Genomic DNA, 18,321 nt, shown 5'->3' with positions numbered 1-18,321 from the left:
TCTCTAAGAGAAAATGGAAATAGCAGTAGCTTGTAACTGTCAGGGTGCACACCATTGGTTTTGACAGTGTCACAAATCCTCAAGAAAGTAGACAAGTGTTGGTTTGGGTCTTCAAGTGGTCCTCCTCCATAAGAACAATTGTTTTGAACTAAGGTGATGAGTTGTGGCTTTAGTTCAAAGTTATTTGCATTAACATTTGGGGTAAGAATGCTACTCTCACAATGTCTAGGATCTACACATGTGTAGGAAGCCAAAACTCTTCTCTGTGGTGGATTATTGTTGTTATTGGCTGTCCCTTCTGCTCCATTTGGTGGATTTGTTAAGTGTTCCTCCATATCCTGGAATTCTTCTTTGGACTCCTCTTCTCCAACAATGTTTTTCCCTCTTTCAGCTCTTCTTAATCTTCTGAGGGTTCTTTCGTCTTGTTCACAAAAAGTGGGTGTAATTCTCCTTGTACCTGACATACAACCAAAGCATAAGAATCACACAACACCAGAAAGGCAATAACACTTCAATCCATTGCTAAAGTGAAATGTTAGTTGGATTAAGCAAAAATTCAAACAGTTAGTGGGTTAGTCAAAAATTAAAGAAACAGAAAATAAAAAGTGCTTGATCTAGATCTTCACTTCACTTAATCATTGACAATCTATTTCAATCCCCGGCAACGGCGCCAAAAAACTTGATGTGTGGAAAACGATCCAACACAAAACTCACCGGCAAGTGGACCGGGTCGCATCAAGTAATAATAACTCACATGAGTGAGGTCGATCCCACAGGGATTGAATGATTGAGCAATTTTAGTTTAGTGGTTGATTTAGTCAAGCGAATCAAATATTGGTTGAGTGGTTTGTAGTTTGCAGAAACTAAATTGCTTGAAATGTAAAGGGAGAGGGGTAAATTGCAGTAAATTAAAGAGCAAAGGAAGTAAATAAGCTGAATCCTAAAGAACAAGTAATATAAATTGCAGAAACTTAGATTGCAAGAAATGTAAATGACTGAATCTTAAAGTACAAGAAACGTAAATTGCTTGAATTGTAAACGGGATTGGGAGTTGGGATTGCAGAAATTTAAACAAGAACAAGTAAAATGCATTAAACATAAAAGAGAAAATTGAATTGCAGTGAAGTAGATCTTAAATAGAAGAGTAAAATGCCTTGAGAATTTAAAAACAGAGAAAGCAATGCTTAATTTGCAGCAACGTAAAAGAGGTTGAAGATCTCAGGAGTGGAAGAGACTAGATAACAAGTCTAGATCTCAAATCCTTCCTTGATCCAACAAGAACAATTGCAAAGGAGATAAAGAAAAGTAAATTGCAGAATTAAAGAGAAGATGAAGCAGTAAAGTAAACAGAAATGGAAATTCAATTATGCAGAGAAAGTAAACAAGAGATCTCAAGGTGAGATTGAAACAGAAGTTCTTCAATTCTTCACCCAAGATCAAAAACAAGAAAAGTAAAGAGTGCTCAAGCAAGAACCAGGAAGAAGAGAGATCAATTCTCCTTCCAAATTCTCTAAGATCCAAATTCAGAAGTAAAAAGCTTCAAAAATGAAAATGACAATTAAAAGGAAAATTCAAAGTAAAGTCTAGAGGTCCTGATTACATCAAACTAGCTCCTATTTATACACTTTCTATTCTTGGATTTTGGAATTTGGATGGGCTTTTGATTTGGTGAAGAAATGAATTAAGTTGGATTTTTAATTCAATTTCCAGCCCAAGTGCACCTCCCAGGGGCAAGCTCAGTTGGAAAACCAAACTGAGCGCCCAAATGTTGCTGCCCGTGTCAAGTGTGGTGCGCCCAGCTCCTTGCTGTGTTGCTTGACACTAGAGCTCAGTTGGAATTTTGAACTGAGCTATATGTGTGTCAATGTGATGCGCCTCATGGTGTCATGGCCGTGTCAAAGTGTGGGGAAGATTGGGGAGGTAGTGCTCAGTTGGAAAAACCAACTGAGCTCCCCTTGTGTAGCGCTTAGCTTTGCACTCCAAGGTCCCAGGTTCAACTCTTGGTGGAAGCAAATGAGAGTTTATTTTCCTTGGAGGAGTAGAATGTAAGGAGTGCTTGTACAAGGAAGCTCCAGGTTCGAACCTTGGGGGAGCCATCTTGGCTCATTTTCCTTTCACCAAGAGTAGTGCTCCTTCCTTGCAAGTGAGAGGCTCCCAAGTTCGAATCCTAGTGAATGCATTTTGTGGAGTCAATTTTCCTTATGCCTAGCAATATAATGTAGCGCTCAGTTAAGTAAAGCAGTTGAGCGCCCTTGCCTCCTTGGAGTAGCGCCTTCTTATCATTTGTTAGGTGCAAGGTTCAAGTCTTGGTGTATGCTTTTTGGCAAATTTTGGCTTATTTTCCTTGCAAGCTCGGTAGCTTGAGGTTCCATGTTCGAACCTTGGAGGAAGCATTTTGGCCATTTCTTCTTGATTTTCCTTGCAAGGAGCGTTCCTTACCTTCCTTGAGTTCATGAGTTCGAAACTTGATGGCTTCCTCCCTTGGAATTTCATCTTGAATTAATTTTGAGAAGCCCCCAATAAAGCTCACTTAGTGAACTGATCCTTATGTTGTTTCCTTGCTTTCTTTAGTGCTCAGTTAACTAATTGAACTGAGCTTGGTGCCTTGCCTTCTCCCATTTGTCCTTGTGAAGCTCAGTTTGCTTTCTCAACTTAGCTTTCAGTCTTCTTTGATTTTTGCCACGCTTTTTCTTTCCTTGGGCACGCTTCTTAAGCCACGCTTTTCTTATTTTCTTCTTACTTCACCTACAAGTAATCAATTCAACCAATCAAAGTATCACAAATTTCACAAGGTTTAAAAATCAATTAATTATCAATTAAATTTAGCTTAAACCTCATGATTTAGCATCAATTACATGGTGGTTGTTTGATTTAAAGAAGTCATGTATTTTCATTCCAAATTACTTACTTAGAATGCAAGAAAGTGCATAAAACCTAATTAAAACAAAGAAAAAGGCTAGTGAAACTAGGCTAAGATGACTTGTCATCAAACATCATTCTAAGCTCATGACGGTTGCAAGCTCAAAATTCAAGAGCAATGGTTGGTGTGAAACCAAATTGCATGGGTCTAGGAAGTTTTTTGGAAGCTTTTTTGAGAATTCTAAGGTCATGCCACTCGGATAGAATAATGATGACCAATTTAAGGACGGGTGTCAAAACAAAGTGTGGGATCCCGGATCTCACAAGGAAAATCAAATTTGGGAGCTCATGGTTTGTGAAGAACTCCATCAAAGCTTGAAGACATTAAAATTGAAGAATGGAGCTTATTGGAGATTCAAGCATTGGTGGATGTTCAAAGATAGCTTCAAGCACAAGCCACCTTGAGAGGAGCTCCCCATAAGTCCAACTTAAGGACAATAAACAAAAGTGCTAGGTGGGAGACACCCCACCATGGTAACTTCTTTTCATTTTCTCTTTTTGTACATATTGGAAATTAGTCTAAATTCATGTTTTTGGTTGGTGTTTGGAGAGCACCAAGTCTTTGGCGCCATTGTTGATGGACGCAATTTCGTGCACCAAGTTTTTGGTGCCGTTGCCACGGATTGTTCGAGTTTGGACAACTGACGGTTCATCTTGTTGCTCAGATTAGGTAATTTTATTTTAATTTTAAGCTTTTTGTTTTTATTAATTTTATTTTCGAAAAGAAAAAAAATTTTTTTTTCAAAAATAAATTATTCTATATTCTTCAGAATTTTTAAGAAGGAATTCTAGAGTTTCATGAGATATGTTGAATCCTGGCTGGCTGTTAAGCCATGTCTAATCTTTTGGACCGAGGTTTCACTTATCCTTAAGAGAAGAACTTCTTTATCTTCCTCAGTAATTTAGTTGTTGTATGTAATGATTTGCTAAAGCTTGGCTGGCCATTGGCTATGTCTAGTGTTTTGGACCGGAGCTTTCACTGAAAGCTTGGCTGGCTAGTAAGCCATGTCTAATTCCTGGACTGGAGCTTTAGACTAACATTGCATGATTCCTAGAATTCTCATTAGAAATTTTGAAATCCTTATTTTTCTTTTTCCAAATGATTTTCGAAAAATACCAAAAAATTTTTAATAAAATCATAAAATCAAAAAAATAATTTGATGTTTCTTGTTTAAGTCTTGTGTCAGTTTTTAAGTTTGGTGTCAATTGCATGTTTATCTCTTTCTTTCATTTTTCGAAAATTCATGCATTGCATTCTTCATGATCTTCAAGTTGTTCTTGGTAAGTCTTCTTGTTTGATCTTCATATTTTCTTGTTTTGTGTCTTTTCTTGTTTTTCATATGCATTTTCAATTTGTTAGTGTCCATACATGAAAAATTTTTAAGTTTGGTGTCTTGCATGTTTTTCTTTTCTTAAAAATTTTCAAAAATAAGTCTTGATGTTCATCTTGATCTTCAAAGTGTTCTTGGTGTTCATCTTGACATTCAAGATGTTCTTGCATGCATCATTTATTTTGATCCAAAACTTTCATGATTTAAGTCTTTTTCATGTTTTTCTCTTTCTTCAATAAAAATTCAAAAATCAAAAAAATATCTTTTCCTTTTTCTCTAATAAATTTTCAAAAATTTGATTTGATTTAGTCAAAAGTTTTAAAAATCTAGTTGTTTCTTATGAGTCAAATCAAATTTTCAATTAAAAAATTCTATCTCTTTCAAATCTTTTTCAGAAATCAAATCTTTTTCACTTTTTCTTTCATAATTTTCAAAATTTTCAAAATTTATTTTCAAAATCTTTTTCTTATTTCTATTTCATATTTTCAAAATTAATGCTAACAATTAATGTGATTGATTCAAAAATTTTAAGTTTGTTACTTGCCTAGTAAGAAAGGTCCAATCTTTAAATTTCAAAATCATATCTTTTTGTTTCTTGTTAGTCAAGTAATCAACTTTGATTTTCAAAATCAAATCTTTTTAAAGTTCTTTTTCAAATCTTTTTCAAAATAAGTTTCAATCACATCTTTTTCAAAATTAATTTCAAAATCTTTTCTAACTTATTTTCTAGCTTCTTATCTTTTCAAAATTGATTTTCAAATCTTTTTCAATTAATCTTATCTTTTTGTTTGATTCATATGTTTTTCAAAACTACCTAACTAACCCTTTCTTTCTAATTTTCGAAAATCCCTTCCCTCTTTTTCAAAAGTCCTTTTTTATAAACTAATTGTTTTAATTTTTACTTTAATTTAATTTCATTTTTCTTTTTTGTATTTTCGAATTCTAACTTTAAATTTAATTTAAAACAAATTTTTTTTAAATTTAATTTATTTAATTTTCGAATTCTCTCATCTCCCATCCCCTTCTGTTTATTTATTCATCTACTAACACCCCCTTTCACCTAAGAATTCGAACTCATTCCTCTCCCTTGTGTTTGGATTCTTATCTTTTCCTTCCTCCATTATTCTCTTCTTATACTTACATAAGGAATCTCTATACTGTGACATAGAGGATTCCATATTTTCTATTCTCTTCTTTTTCATATGAGCAGGAACAAGGATAAGAACATTCTTGTTGAAGCTGATCCTGAACCTGAAAGGACTCTAAAGAGGAAGCTAAGGGAAGCTAAAGCACAACTCTCTTGAGAAAATCTGATAGAAATTTTCGAAAAAGAAGGAGACATGGCCGAAAATAATAACAATGCAAGGAAGATGCTTGGTGACTTTACTGCACCAAATTCCAATTTACATGGAAGAAGCATCTCAATCCCTGCCATTGGAGCAAACAACTTTTGAGCTGAAACCTTAATTAGTTTCTCTGATGCAACAGAACTGCAAGTTTTATGGACTTCCATCAGAAGATCCTTTTCAGTTCTTAACTGAATTCTTGCAGATCTGTGACACTGTTAAGACCAATGGGGCTAATCCCAAGGTCTACAGGCTTATGCTTTTCCCATTTGCTGTAAGAGACAGAGCTAGAATATGGTTGGATACAGAACAAAATATTGACTCAGCAAGTCAATATGATCTCTCAGAGTTTGAATGGATTGAAGGAATCATCCAATAGTACTAAAGAGGCATCTTCTGAAGAAGAAGCTTATGATCCTAAGAACCCTGCAATAGCAGAGGTAAATCACATGGGTGAACCCTATGGAAACACCTATAATCCCTCATGGAGAAATCATCCAAATTTCTCATGGAAGGATCAACAAAAACCTTAAAAAGGCTTTAATAATGGTGGAAGAAATAGGTTTAGCAATAGCAAACCTTTTCCATCATCCACTCAGCAATAGACAAAGAATTCTGAGCAGAACCCATCTAGCTTAGCAAATATAGTCTCTGATCTATCTAAGGCCACTGTGAGTTTCATGAATGAAACAAGGTCCTCCATTATAAATTTGGAGGCACAAGTGGGACAGCTGAGTAAAAGGGTCACTGAAACTCCTCTTAGTACTTTTCCAAGCAATACAGAAGAAAATCCAAAGAGAGAGTGCAAGGCGATTGACTTGACCATCATGGCCGAACCTACAAGGCAGGAGGAGGACGTGAATCCTAGTGAGGAAGACCTTCTGGGACATTCAGTGACCAATAAGGAGTTTCCCTTTGAGGAACCAAAGGAATCTGAGGCTCATCTAGAGACCATAGAGATTCCATTGAACCTCCTTCTGCCCTTCATGAGCTCTGATGAGTATTTTTCTTCTGAAGAGAATGAAGACATTACTGAAGAGTAAGTTGCTAAGTACCTTCGTGCAATCATGAAGCTAAATGCCAAATTATTTGGTAATGAGACTTGGGAAGATGAACCTCCCTTGCTCACCAATGAACTGAATGCATTGGATAGAAAGACATTACCTCAAAAGAAATAGGATCCTGGCAAATTCCTAATACCCTGTACCATAGGCACCATGAACTTTGAGAAGGCTCTGTGTGACATGGGGTCAGGAATAAACTTAATGCCACTTTCTGTAATGGAGAAACTTGGGATCTTTGAGGTGCAAGCTGCCAGAATCTCATTGGAGATGGCAGACAACTCAAGAAAACAGGCTTATGGACAAGTAGAGGATGTGTTAGTAAAGGTTGAAGGCCTTTACATCCCTGCTGATTTCATAATCCTAGACACTGAGAAGGATGAGGATGAATCCATCATCCTTGGAAGACCCTTCTTAGCCACAGCAAGAGTTGTAATTGATGTGGACAGAGGAGAATTGATCCTTCAATTGAATAAGGACAACCTTGTGTTTAAAACTCAAGGATCTCCTTCTGTAACCATGGAGAGGAAGCATAAAAAGCTTCTCTCACTGGAGAGTCAACCAAAGCCCCCACAATCAAACTCTAAGTTTGGTGTTGGGAGGCCACAACCAAACTCTAAGTTTGGTGTTGAACCCCCACATTCAAACTCTAAGTTTGGTGTTGGAAGTCCCAACAATGCTCTGAACATCTGTGAGGCTCCATGAGAGCTCACTGTCAAGCTACTGACATTAAAGAAGCGCTTGTTAGGAGACAACCCAATGTTATTTAATTTATTCTATTTTATTTTTATTTTGTGTTTTATTAGGTTAATGATCATGTGGAGTCACAAAAACTACTGAAAAATCAAAAACAGAATGAAAAATAGCATTAAAAATAGTACACCCTAGAGGAGGAGCATTCTGGCGTTTAAACGCCAGAAACAAGCATCTGTCTGGCGTTTAACGCCAAAAACAAGAACCAAGCTGGCGTTTAACGCCAGAAACAAGCATCTACCTGGCGTTAAACGCCAGAAACAGGCTACATTTTGGCGTTTAACGCCAGAAACAAGCAGCAGTCTGGCGTTAAACGCCAGGATTGCACAGCAAGGGTGTTTTGCACGCCTAATTGGAGCAGGGATGTTAAGTCCTTAGCCCTACAGGATCTGTGGACCCCACAGGATCCCCACTTCTTCTTCTCTCCTCTTCACACCTTTTCATAACTCTCTTTCACAAACAACCTCCATTACTCCTCCAAAACCATCATACAACCCACCTACACCCACCTACTCAAATTCAAACCATCACTCCTTCCTTTTCACACATCATAACCACCTAAAACCCCCTTGACCGAACCATTAACACACCTCCATCTACTCCATTTTCTTCTTCTTCTACTCACTTCTTTCTTCTTTTGCTCGGGGACGAGCAAACCTTCTAAGTTTGGTGTGGTAAAAGCATTGCTTTTTTTTCATAACCATTTATGGCACCTAAGGCCAGAGACATCCTCATTGAAGAGGACAAGCCCATCACTAAGAAAAGGATGGGGCAAACAAGAGAGCATGGATCTCAACAAGAGCATGAGGAATTCCTCACCATGAAATCCCTGAGATACCTCAAGGGATGCACTTCCCTCCACAAAACTATTGGGAGCAAATCAACACCTCCCTAGGAAAATTAAGTTCCAACATGGGACAACTAAGGGTGGAACACCAAGAGCACTCCATCATTCTTCATGAGATTAGAGAAGATCAAAGAGCTATGAGGGAGTAGCAACAAATGCAAGGAAGAGACATAGAGGAGCTCAAAAGCACCATTGGTTCATCAAGAAGAGGAAGACGCCACCCTCACTAAGGAAGACTCATTCTTTAATCTCCTTGTCTATTTATTTTACTGTTTTTTTATTTTTGAGCTTTATGTTTTATTTATGTTTGTGTCTTCAATGATCACTAGTGTCTAAGTGTCTATGACTTAAAGTTGTGAATGTCCTATGAATCCATCACCTTTCTTAAATGAAAAATGTTTTAATTACAAAAGAACAAGAAGTACATGGTTTCGAATTCATCCTTGAAACTAGTTTAATTATTTTGATGTGGTGACAATACTTTTTGTTTTCTGAATGAATGCTTGAACAGTGCATATGTCTTTTGAAATTGTAGTTTATGAATGTTAAATATGTTGGCTCTTGAAGGAATGATGAAAAAGGAGAAATGTTATTTGATGATCTGAAAAATCATAAAATTGATTCTTGAAGCAAGAAAAAGCAGTGAATACAAAGCTTGCAGAAAAAAAAAGAGAAAGAAAAATGGCGAAAAAAAAGAGAAAGAAAAAGAAAAAGCAAGCAGAAAAAGCCAATAGCCCTTAAAACCAAAAGGCAAGGGTAATAAAAATGATCCAAGGCTTTGAGCATCAGTGGATAGGAGGGCCTAAAGGAATAAAATCCTGGCCTAAGCGGCTAAACCAAGCTGTCCCTAACTACGTGCTTGTAGCGTGAAGGTGTCAAGTAAAAACTTGAGACTGAGCGGTTAAAGTCAAGGTCCAAAGCAAAAAAAGAGTGTGCTTAAGAACCCTAGACACCTCTAATTGGGGACTTTAGCAAAGCTGAGTCACAATCTGAAAAGGTTCACCCAGTTATGTGTCTGTGGCATTTATGTATCCGGTGGTAATACTGGAAAACAAAGTGCTTAGGTCCATGGCCAAGACTTATAAAGTAGCTGTGTTCAAGAATCAACATACTGAACTAGGAGAATCAATAATACTATCTGAATTCTAAGTTCCTATAGATGCCAATCATTCTGAACTTCAAGGGCTAAAGTGAGATGCCAAAACTATTCAAGAGGCAAAAAGCTACTAGTCCCGCTCATCTGATTGGAGCTAAGTTTCATTGATATTTTGAAATTTATAGTATATTCTCTTCTTTTTATCCTATTTGATTTTCAGTTGCGTGGGGACAAGCAACAATTTAAGTTTGGTGTTGTGATGAGCGGATAATTTATACGCTTTTTGGCATTATTTTTACATAGTTTTTAGTATGATTTAGTTAGTTTTTAGTATATTTTCATTAGTTTTTAAATAAAAATCACATTTCTGTACTTTACTATGAGTTTGTATATTTTTCTGTGATTTTAGGTAATTTCTGACTGAAATTGACGGACTTGAGCAAAAATCAAATTCAAAGGTTGAAGAAGGACTGCAGATGCTGTTAGATTTTGACCTCCCTGCACTCAAAGTGGATTTTTTGGAGCTACAGAACATCAAATGGCACGCTCTCAATTGAGTTGGAAAGTAGACATCTAGGGCTTTCCAGCAATATATAATAATCCATACTTTGCTCGAGTTTAGATGACGCAAACTGGCGTTCAACGCCAGTTCCATGTTGCATTCTGGAGTTAAACGCCATAAACAAGTTACAAACTGGCGTTCAACTCCAAGAGAAGCCTCTACACGTGTAAAGCTCAATGCTCAGTGCAAGCACACACCAAGTGGGCCCCAAAAAGTGGATTTCTGCATCATTTACTCATTTCTGTAAACCCTAGTAACTAGTTTAGTATAAATAGGACTTTTTACTATTGTATTTACATCTTCGGATCATCTTTGATCAGTTTTATGCTATCTTAGACCTTTATGGGGGCTGGCCATTCAGCCATGCCTGAACCTTCATCACTTATGTATTTTCAACAGTAGAGTTTCTACACACCATAGATTAAGGTGTGGAGCTCTGCTGTTCCTTATGAGTTAATGCAAAGTACTATTGTTTTTCTATTTAATTCAAGCTTATTCCTATTCTAAAATATTCATTCGCACCCAAGAACATGATGAATGTGATGATTATGTGACGCTCATCACCATTCTCACCTATGAACGTGTGCCTGACAACCACTTCCGTTCTACATGAAGAAGAGATAGAATGGGTATCTCTTAGATATCTAATACAGGGGACCGAGTCCGAGATATTAGAGTCTTCGTGGTATAAGTTAGAACCCATGGATGGCCATTCCTGAGATCCGAAAAGTCTAAACCTTGTCTGTGGTATTCTGAGTAGGATCTGAGAAGGGATGACTGTGACGAGCTTCAAACTCGCGAGTGCTGGGCGTAGTGACAGACGCAAAAGGATAGTAAATCCTGTTCCAGTATGGTCGAGAACCGACAGATGATTAGCCATGTAGTGATAGCGCATTGGACCATTTTCACAGAGAGGACGGGATGTAGCTATTGACAACGGTGATGCCCAACATACAGCTTGCCATGGAAAGAAGTAGGAATGATTGGATGAAGACAACAGGAAAGCAGAGGTTCAGGAGGAACGAAAGCATCTCTATACGCTTATCTGAAATTCTCACCAATGAATTACATAAGTATCTCTATCCTAGTTTATATTTTAATTATATTTTTATTATCAATTCACTATAAATATTTGAATCCGCCTGACTGAGATTTACAAGGTGACCATAGCTTGCTTCAGGCCGACAATCTCCGTGGGATCGACCCTTACTCACGTAAGGTTTATTACTTGGACAACCCAGTGCACTTACTGGTTAGTTGTGCGAAGTTGTGACAAAGTGTGATTCACGTTTGAGAGCACCAAGTCTTTGGCACCATTGTTGATGATCGCAATTTCGTGCACCAATTGCTTCTCCACAATCAACAATGGGAGTGCCTTGATCGTGTGAGCTTAGGTAGGATGAGTACATGTTACTAACGGCTTCCGCCACAATAGCAATCTTGGCTTCTATCTCCTTAAAATCCTTTTCCATCCCCTCTTGTTGCCTTTGGATATGAGAATCAGGATCTCTTAATTCTAGCATGAGGGGGTCATTAGGGAGCGGTGGTGGAAAAGAGGGTTCATTATTTGGGGAAAAGGATTCATAATTGGATGATGGTTCTTCTTGGTAAGGGTATGGAGATGGTGTATATGGAGGTGGTTCTTGGGATTAATTGTGTTGGAATTTTTGTGGTTCCACATATGGTTCATATGGCTCAAAAGGTGGTTGGTATGGTGGATAAGGATTAGGGTCATATGGAGGTGCTCGGTGGTAAGGGGCTTGTGAGTAAGGTGGTTCAAAACCACATTGAGGGAAGGGGTCATATGTATGTGGTGGTTGTGGTTGACAATCACAATAAGGGTCATCACATACATTGGATTGGTATGCATTAGGATTAGGATTATACCCATAAGAATCCGGAGGGTAGTCATGTTGGGGTGACGCTTGAATGGCTTGGATGGAATAAAATGCCTATTGGTCCTTGAGGAGAGTAGTCATATCCCGAAGTACTCTAGTCAAACTTTATTCGAAAGGAGGTTGTTGCCAAGAAGGTTGTCCATAAGCTTGGGGCTCTGATGAGCGGATAATTTATACGCTTTTTGGCATTGTTTTTAGGTAGTTTTTAGTATATTTTAGTTACTTTTTATTATATTTTTATTAGTTTTTATGCAAAAATCACATTTCTGGAATTTACTATGAGTTTGTGTATTTTTCTGTAATTTCACGTATTTTCTGGCTGAAATTGAGGGACCTGAGCAAAAATCTGATCCAGAGGCTGAGAAAGGACTGCAGATGCTGTTGGATTCTGACCTCCTTACACTCAAACGCGTTTTTCTGGAGCTACAGAAGTCCAATTGGCGCGTTTTTAATTGGGCTGGAAAGATAACATCTTGGGCTTTCCAGCAATGTATAATAGTCAATACCTTGCCCGAGATTTGATGGCCCAAACTGGCGTTAAATGCCAGCTAGAGAACCTTTTCTGGCGTAAAACGCCGGAACTGGCACTAAAACTGGAGTTGAACGCCCAAACTGGCACCCAAGCTGGCGTTTAACTCCAAGAATGGCCTATGCACGTGAAAGCTACAAAGCTCAGCCCAAACACTCACCAAGTGGGCCCCTGAAGTGGATTTCTGCACTATCTGCACTTAGTTACTCATTTTCTGTAAACCTAAGTCACTAGTTTAGTATAAAAACTACTTTTAGAGATTCATTTTGCGGGGGATGACATTTTACATCTCATATTGTATCTTCTACGGCATGAGTCTCTAAACCCCATAGGTGGGGGTGAGGAGCTTTGCTGTGTCTCAATGGATTAATGCAATTACTATTGTTTTCTATTTGATCACGCTTGATTCTGTTCTAAGATGCTCACTCGTACTTCAATATAAAGAATATGATGATCCGTGATACTCATCATCATTCTCAAATTTATGAATGCGTGTTTGACAACCACTCCTGTTCTATCTGAGCTCAACGTAGTCATTGGGCGACAGCTTGAGTGCGTATCTCTTGGGTTTCTAATCCACGAGTTTGACTTGCATCTCCTGACAACAGAGCATTCAAACCCATGAGATCAGAACCTTCGTGGTAGAGGCTAGAACCAATTGGAAGCATTCCTAATATCTGAAAAGTCTAAACCTTGTCTGTGGTATTTTGAGTAGGATCTGGGACGGGATAACTGTGACGAGCTTCAAACTCACGAATGTTGGGCGCAGTGACAGTGTACAAAAGGATAGAGAGATCCTATTCCGACACAAGTGAGAACCAATAGATGATTAGCCGTGCGGTAGCTGTGCCTGGTATTTTTCATCCGAGACGAGAGATCCGATAGTTGATTAGCCATACAGAAACCGTACCTGGATCATTTTTACTGAGAGGACGGATTGTAGCCATTGACAACGGTGATCCACCAACATACAGCTTGCCATGGAAGGAAGCCATGCGTGTTTGGAGAAGAAGACAGTAGGAAAGCAGAGATTCAGATGATAGAGCATCTCCGGAACCTCAACCTGTTCCTTATTACTGAATCACAAGTATCATTCATTTCATGTTATTTACTTTTCATAAACAAAATCATTCATATCATTTGAATCTCCTGACTAAGATTTACAGGATAACCATAGCTTGCTTCAAGCTGGCAATCTCCGTGGGATCGATCCTTACTCACGTAAGGTATTACCTGGACGACCCAGTGCACTTACTGGTTAGTTGTACCGGAGTTGTGAAAAGTGTGATCACAATTCCGTGCACCAAGTTTTTGGCGCCGTTGCTGGGGATTGTTCGAGTTTGGACAACTCATGGTTCATCTTGTTGCTTAGATTAGAAAAAATTTATCTTTTTTGTTTAGAGTCACTAAATTTGAGTCTTTTATTTTCTTTTCAAAAATCTTATTTTTTTATTAATCTTTAATTTTCCTTTGAGTCTTTTATTACTGTTTTTGTTAAAATTTTAAAATTCTTGTTTTCTTTTTCTAGATTTTTTCGAGAATTTTTAATAAATAGATAAAAACCAATAAACTAACAGTTGAGTCTTCTGTTTGAGTTTAGTTTCATGTTTTAAGTTTGGTGTCAATTACATGTTTTTATTTTCCTTCAATTTTTCGAATTGCATGTTTTTATTTTTCTTCATATTTTTAGTTACATGTTTTTAGTTCTTTCTTGATCTTCAAATTGTTCTTGATAATTTTCCTTCTTTGATCTTTAAATTTTCTTGTTTGGTGTCTTTTGTTGTTTATCTTATACATTTTCGAATTATTAGTGTCCAAAGTATAAAAATTTTTAAGTTTGGTGTTTTTTGTGTCCTTATTTCCTTAAAAATTTTCAAAATTTGTTCATGGTGTTCATCTTGATCTTCAAAGTCTTCTTGGTGTTCATCTTGACATTCAAAGTTTTCTTGTTTGTTTTCTTTGTCTTGATCTAAAAATTCTAAGTTTGGTGTCATAAGAAAGTTTCAATCTTTAAAATTTTAAAATCATATCTTTTTCAAATCTTTTCTTTTATTTATTTTCTTACAAGTATTAATTTTCAAGTATCTTAAATTTTAAGACATATCTTTTTCAAAACTTCCTAACCACTTTCTCTCTCCTCATTTTTTTTCGAAAATCCACACCAAAAATTTTCAAATCTTTTTAATTAATTAATTAATTTAGTTTTCTATTTTCTTTTATCTCTTTTTCTTTTCTTAATTTCTGAAACTTGCATCAAATTTTTTTATTTACTTTATTTTAATTTCTTTAATTTCACAAAAAAGAGAATTTTTTTTTATTTACAATCCACATCATCTCCCTTTCTCCATCATGGACCTAAGTGGAAATGAACAGTCCAGAAGGACTCTGGGATCATATGCTGATGCCAGGGCATTTTGGCCAGTTTCACTGACCTTTTCTTTATTGTTTTTAGGGTAGTTTCATGCATTTTCTTAGGAAATAAGCTAGTTTTGGGTAGATATTCACTTACATCTTGATTCAAGCATACATTGTGCACTTTACATGATTTCATGAGGATTTTGCATGAATTTAAGGACAAATTGGATGTTGCATTTACCATGACTTGGACTAGAACTTTGATGTACTTTATTGCTTGATTTCAGGACAAAGGAAGCAAAGAAGAACCACATTAGTGGCTACGTTAGTTACACTAACGTGGAATGGGAGTAACTTGCAAAGTTAATGAGAAAAGTGATTGCCAATAACGCTCTCGAAGCCATCATTGCCCACGTTAAGAGTCACGTTAACTAAGTTAACGTGAACTCTAACGTGGAAGAAAGGAAATGGAGCCAACGTTAGTGACACTTAACATTATCACTAACGTTGGACCAAGCTATAAGTGGCCACGTTAGAGTCCACGTTAACTTAGTTATCGTGACCTCTAACGTTAAGAAGAAAGGGGGGAAGCCAACGTTAGTGACATTCAACATTACCACTAACGTTGGCCAAGTCACTCTAGGCCACGTTAACTCCCACGTTAGCCTAGTTAACGTGGAAGCTAACGTGGATAAGGGAATGTTGAACCAACGTTAGTGACACTCAACTTTGTCACTAACGTTGGAGATGGCTAGCATAAGCGACGTTAGAAGCCACGTTAACCTAGTTAACGTGGACTCTAACGTGGGAGCTAAGGGGCACATTGGAACGTTAATGACAATGTTAAGTGTCACTAACGTTCTCGAAGGTTGGCAAGCCTACGTTAAAAGAGCCACGTTAACTAAGTTAACGTGGACTCTAACGTTGGGAAGGGGGAGGCTTCTCAACGTTATTGGGAAAGTTGAGTCCCAATAACGTGCACGAAGGACAAAGAGGCAACGTTAGTGGCAACGTTTGTGCCACTAACGTTGAGGTTAACGTGGCTCTTACTTGGGTAAGGAACGTTAGTGAAAAAGTTGAATGTCACTAACGTTCTCGAACCCATATTTTCACTGAACGTTAACACCACTAACGTCCTGAGCAAAAGTCTCTGCCCACTTCACAATTTCTCTCTGCAAGTAAAGCCAAGCCCAATGAAGAAGATAACTGCTTCAAACTCAAGATCCAAAGGCCTAGACCCAAGACTTGAAGAACCAACTAGAAGAGTAGAAGAGTAGTATATATAGGAGTAGCTTTGAATTAATCGGGAGTTGATCCGGAGAATGCAACATCTCCTGAGCCCAATGAACTCCCCATTTCTGATCTTACCCATTCTCTTTATTTTCTGTCACTTACTTTTATGAGAAATTCCCCCATTCCCATTTACAATTCTGCAATTTACTTCAGTCATTTACTTTCAGTTCTTTAATTTTAGCATTTACTTTTTCTGTCATTTACCTTCCCGCCATTTTATTTTCTGCAATTCTAAACTCAAATCTTGGATTCGCTCAACTAGAATATTCCTCTAATTAAAGTTTCTTGATCAATCAATCCTTGTGGGATTCGACCTCACTCTATTGTGAGTTTTTACTTGACGACAAATTTGGTACACTTGCCGAAGGAAATTTGTTGCGAGACAAGTTTTCCATGCATTATATGCTAACCCCACTACTGCTTCATATGGGAGTAGTATCTATATACCCCCCACCAGAGCCAGCAATTTTAAGTTAAATCCTCAGCTCGTTTATCATGGTGCAGCAAAATTGCTAGTATTCCAGTTTTCCACAGGAAGAACCTACTGAGTTTCTGGCATAGTTCTTACAGATTGATGACACAGTACATGATAAGGAAGTAGATCAGGATGTCTACAGATTATTTCTATTTCCATTTGCTGTAAAAGACCAAGCTAAGAGGTGGTTAAACAACCAACCCAAAGCCAGCATAAGAACATGGAAACAGTTGTCAAACAAATTCCTGAATCAATATTTCCCTCCAAAAATGATGACACAGCTAAGGCTGGACATCCAAGGCTTTAAACAAGAGGATAATGAATCTCTTTATAATGCCTGGGGGAGGTACAGAGAGATGCTAAGGAAATTCTCCTCTGAAATATTTTCAAAATGGGTGCAATTAGACATCCTTTACTATGGGCTTACAGAAAAGGCCCAGATGTCTCTAAACTACTCTGCTGGTGGATATATACATATGAAAAAGATAATTGAAGAGGCTCAAGAGCTCATTGATATAGTTGCCAGTAATCAGCACCTGTACTCAAGTGGTGAGACCTCCATGAAAGAAGAAGCTGAGGCAGCATCCACTGAACTTAGTCCTCTAGAACAAATTTCTGAACTCAATCAACAACTATTTTCTGTAACAAAATAGTTAGAAAAATTTAAAGAGATGCTACAAGAAACCAAAGATGCTAACAAGAATATGGAGGAACAATTGAATCAGACAAGGCAGCAGTTATCTAAACAGATAACAAAAGAATGCCAAGCTATTCATTTGAGGAGCGGGAAGACATTGAATGTCTCAACTCAAAGCAGTAAAAGCCAAGAAAGGAACAACTGATAGAGGATGACCAAACCACTGTCCAAAATCCGTTTGAGGACAGCAAGAGCCCAGAGAGGAATGATTCTGGCGTTCAAACGCCAGAAAAGGGTGAGAAGTTGGCGTTGAACGCCTAGTGGATGGCCAATTTTGGCGTTCAAATGCCAGAAAAGAGTGGCAATCTGGCGTTGAACACCCATACAGCACCCAATTCTCGCGTTCAAACGCCAATGAGGGATCAGACACCTGCAAGTGCTGATAACAACCCCCTTAAGCAGGCTTCTCCAACCACTTCTGTAGGAAATAAACCTGCAGCCACTAAGGTTGAAGAATATAAAGCCAATATGCCTTATCCACAGAAACTCTGTCAAGCAGAATAGGATAAATAATTTGCCCACTTTGCAAACTATCTCAGGACTCTTGAAATAGAGATTCCATTTGCAGAGGCACTTGAGCAAATACCCTCTTATGCTAAGTTCATGAAAGAGATCTTAAGTCATAAGAAGGATTGGAGAGAGACTGAAAAAATTTTTCTTACTAAAGAATGTAGTGCAGTCATTTTAAAAAGCTTACCAGAGAAGCTTAAAGATCCCGGAAGCTTTATGATACCATGCACATTAGAGGATGCTTGTACCAAGACAGCTCTATGTGATCTTGGGGCAAGTGTCAACCTGATATCTGCATCCACTATCAAAAAAGCTTGGTTTGACTGATGAAGTCAAACTAACCCGGATATGCCTCCAACTTGCTGATGGCTCCATTAAAATTCCATTAGGTGTAATTGAGGACATGATTGTCAAGGTTGGGCCATTTGCCTTTTCCACTGAGTTTGTGGTGCTGGAAATGAAGGAGCACAAGAGTGCAACTCTCATTCTAGGAAGACCTTTCCTAGCGACTAGACGAACCCTCATTGATGTCCAAAAAGGGGAGGTGACCCTGAGAGTCAATAAGGATGAGTTTAAGTTAAATGCTGTCAAAGCTATGCAGCATCCAGACACATCAAAAGACTGTATGAGCGTTGATATTATTGACTCC

The sequence above is a fragment of the Arachis ipaensis genome, chromosome B10 (assembly GCF_000816755.2).
Source record: "Arachis ipaensis cultivar K30076 chromosome B10, Araip1.1, whole genome shotgun sequence".
NCBI classification, from domain to species: domain Eukaryota; kingdom Viridiplantae; phylum Streptophyta; class Magnoliopsida; order Fabales; family Fabaceae; genus Arachis; species Arachis ipaensis.
Note: the sequence above shows the minus strand (reverse complement) of the source record.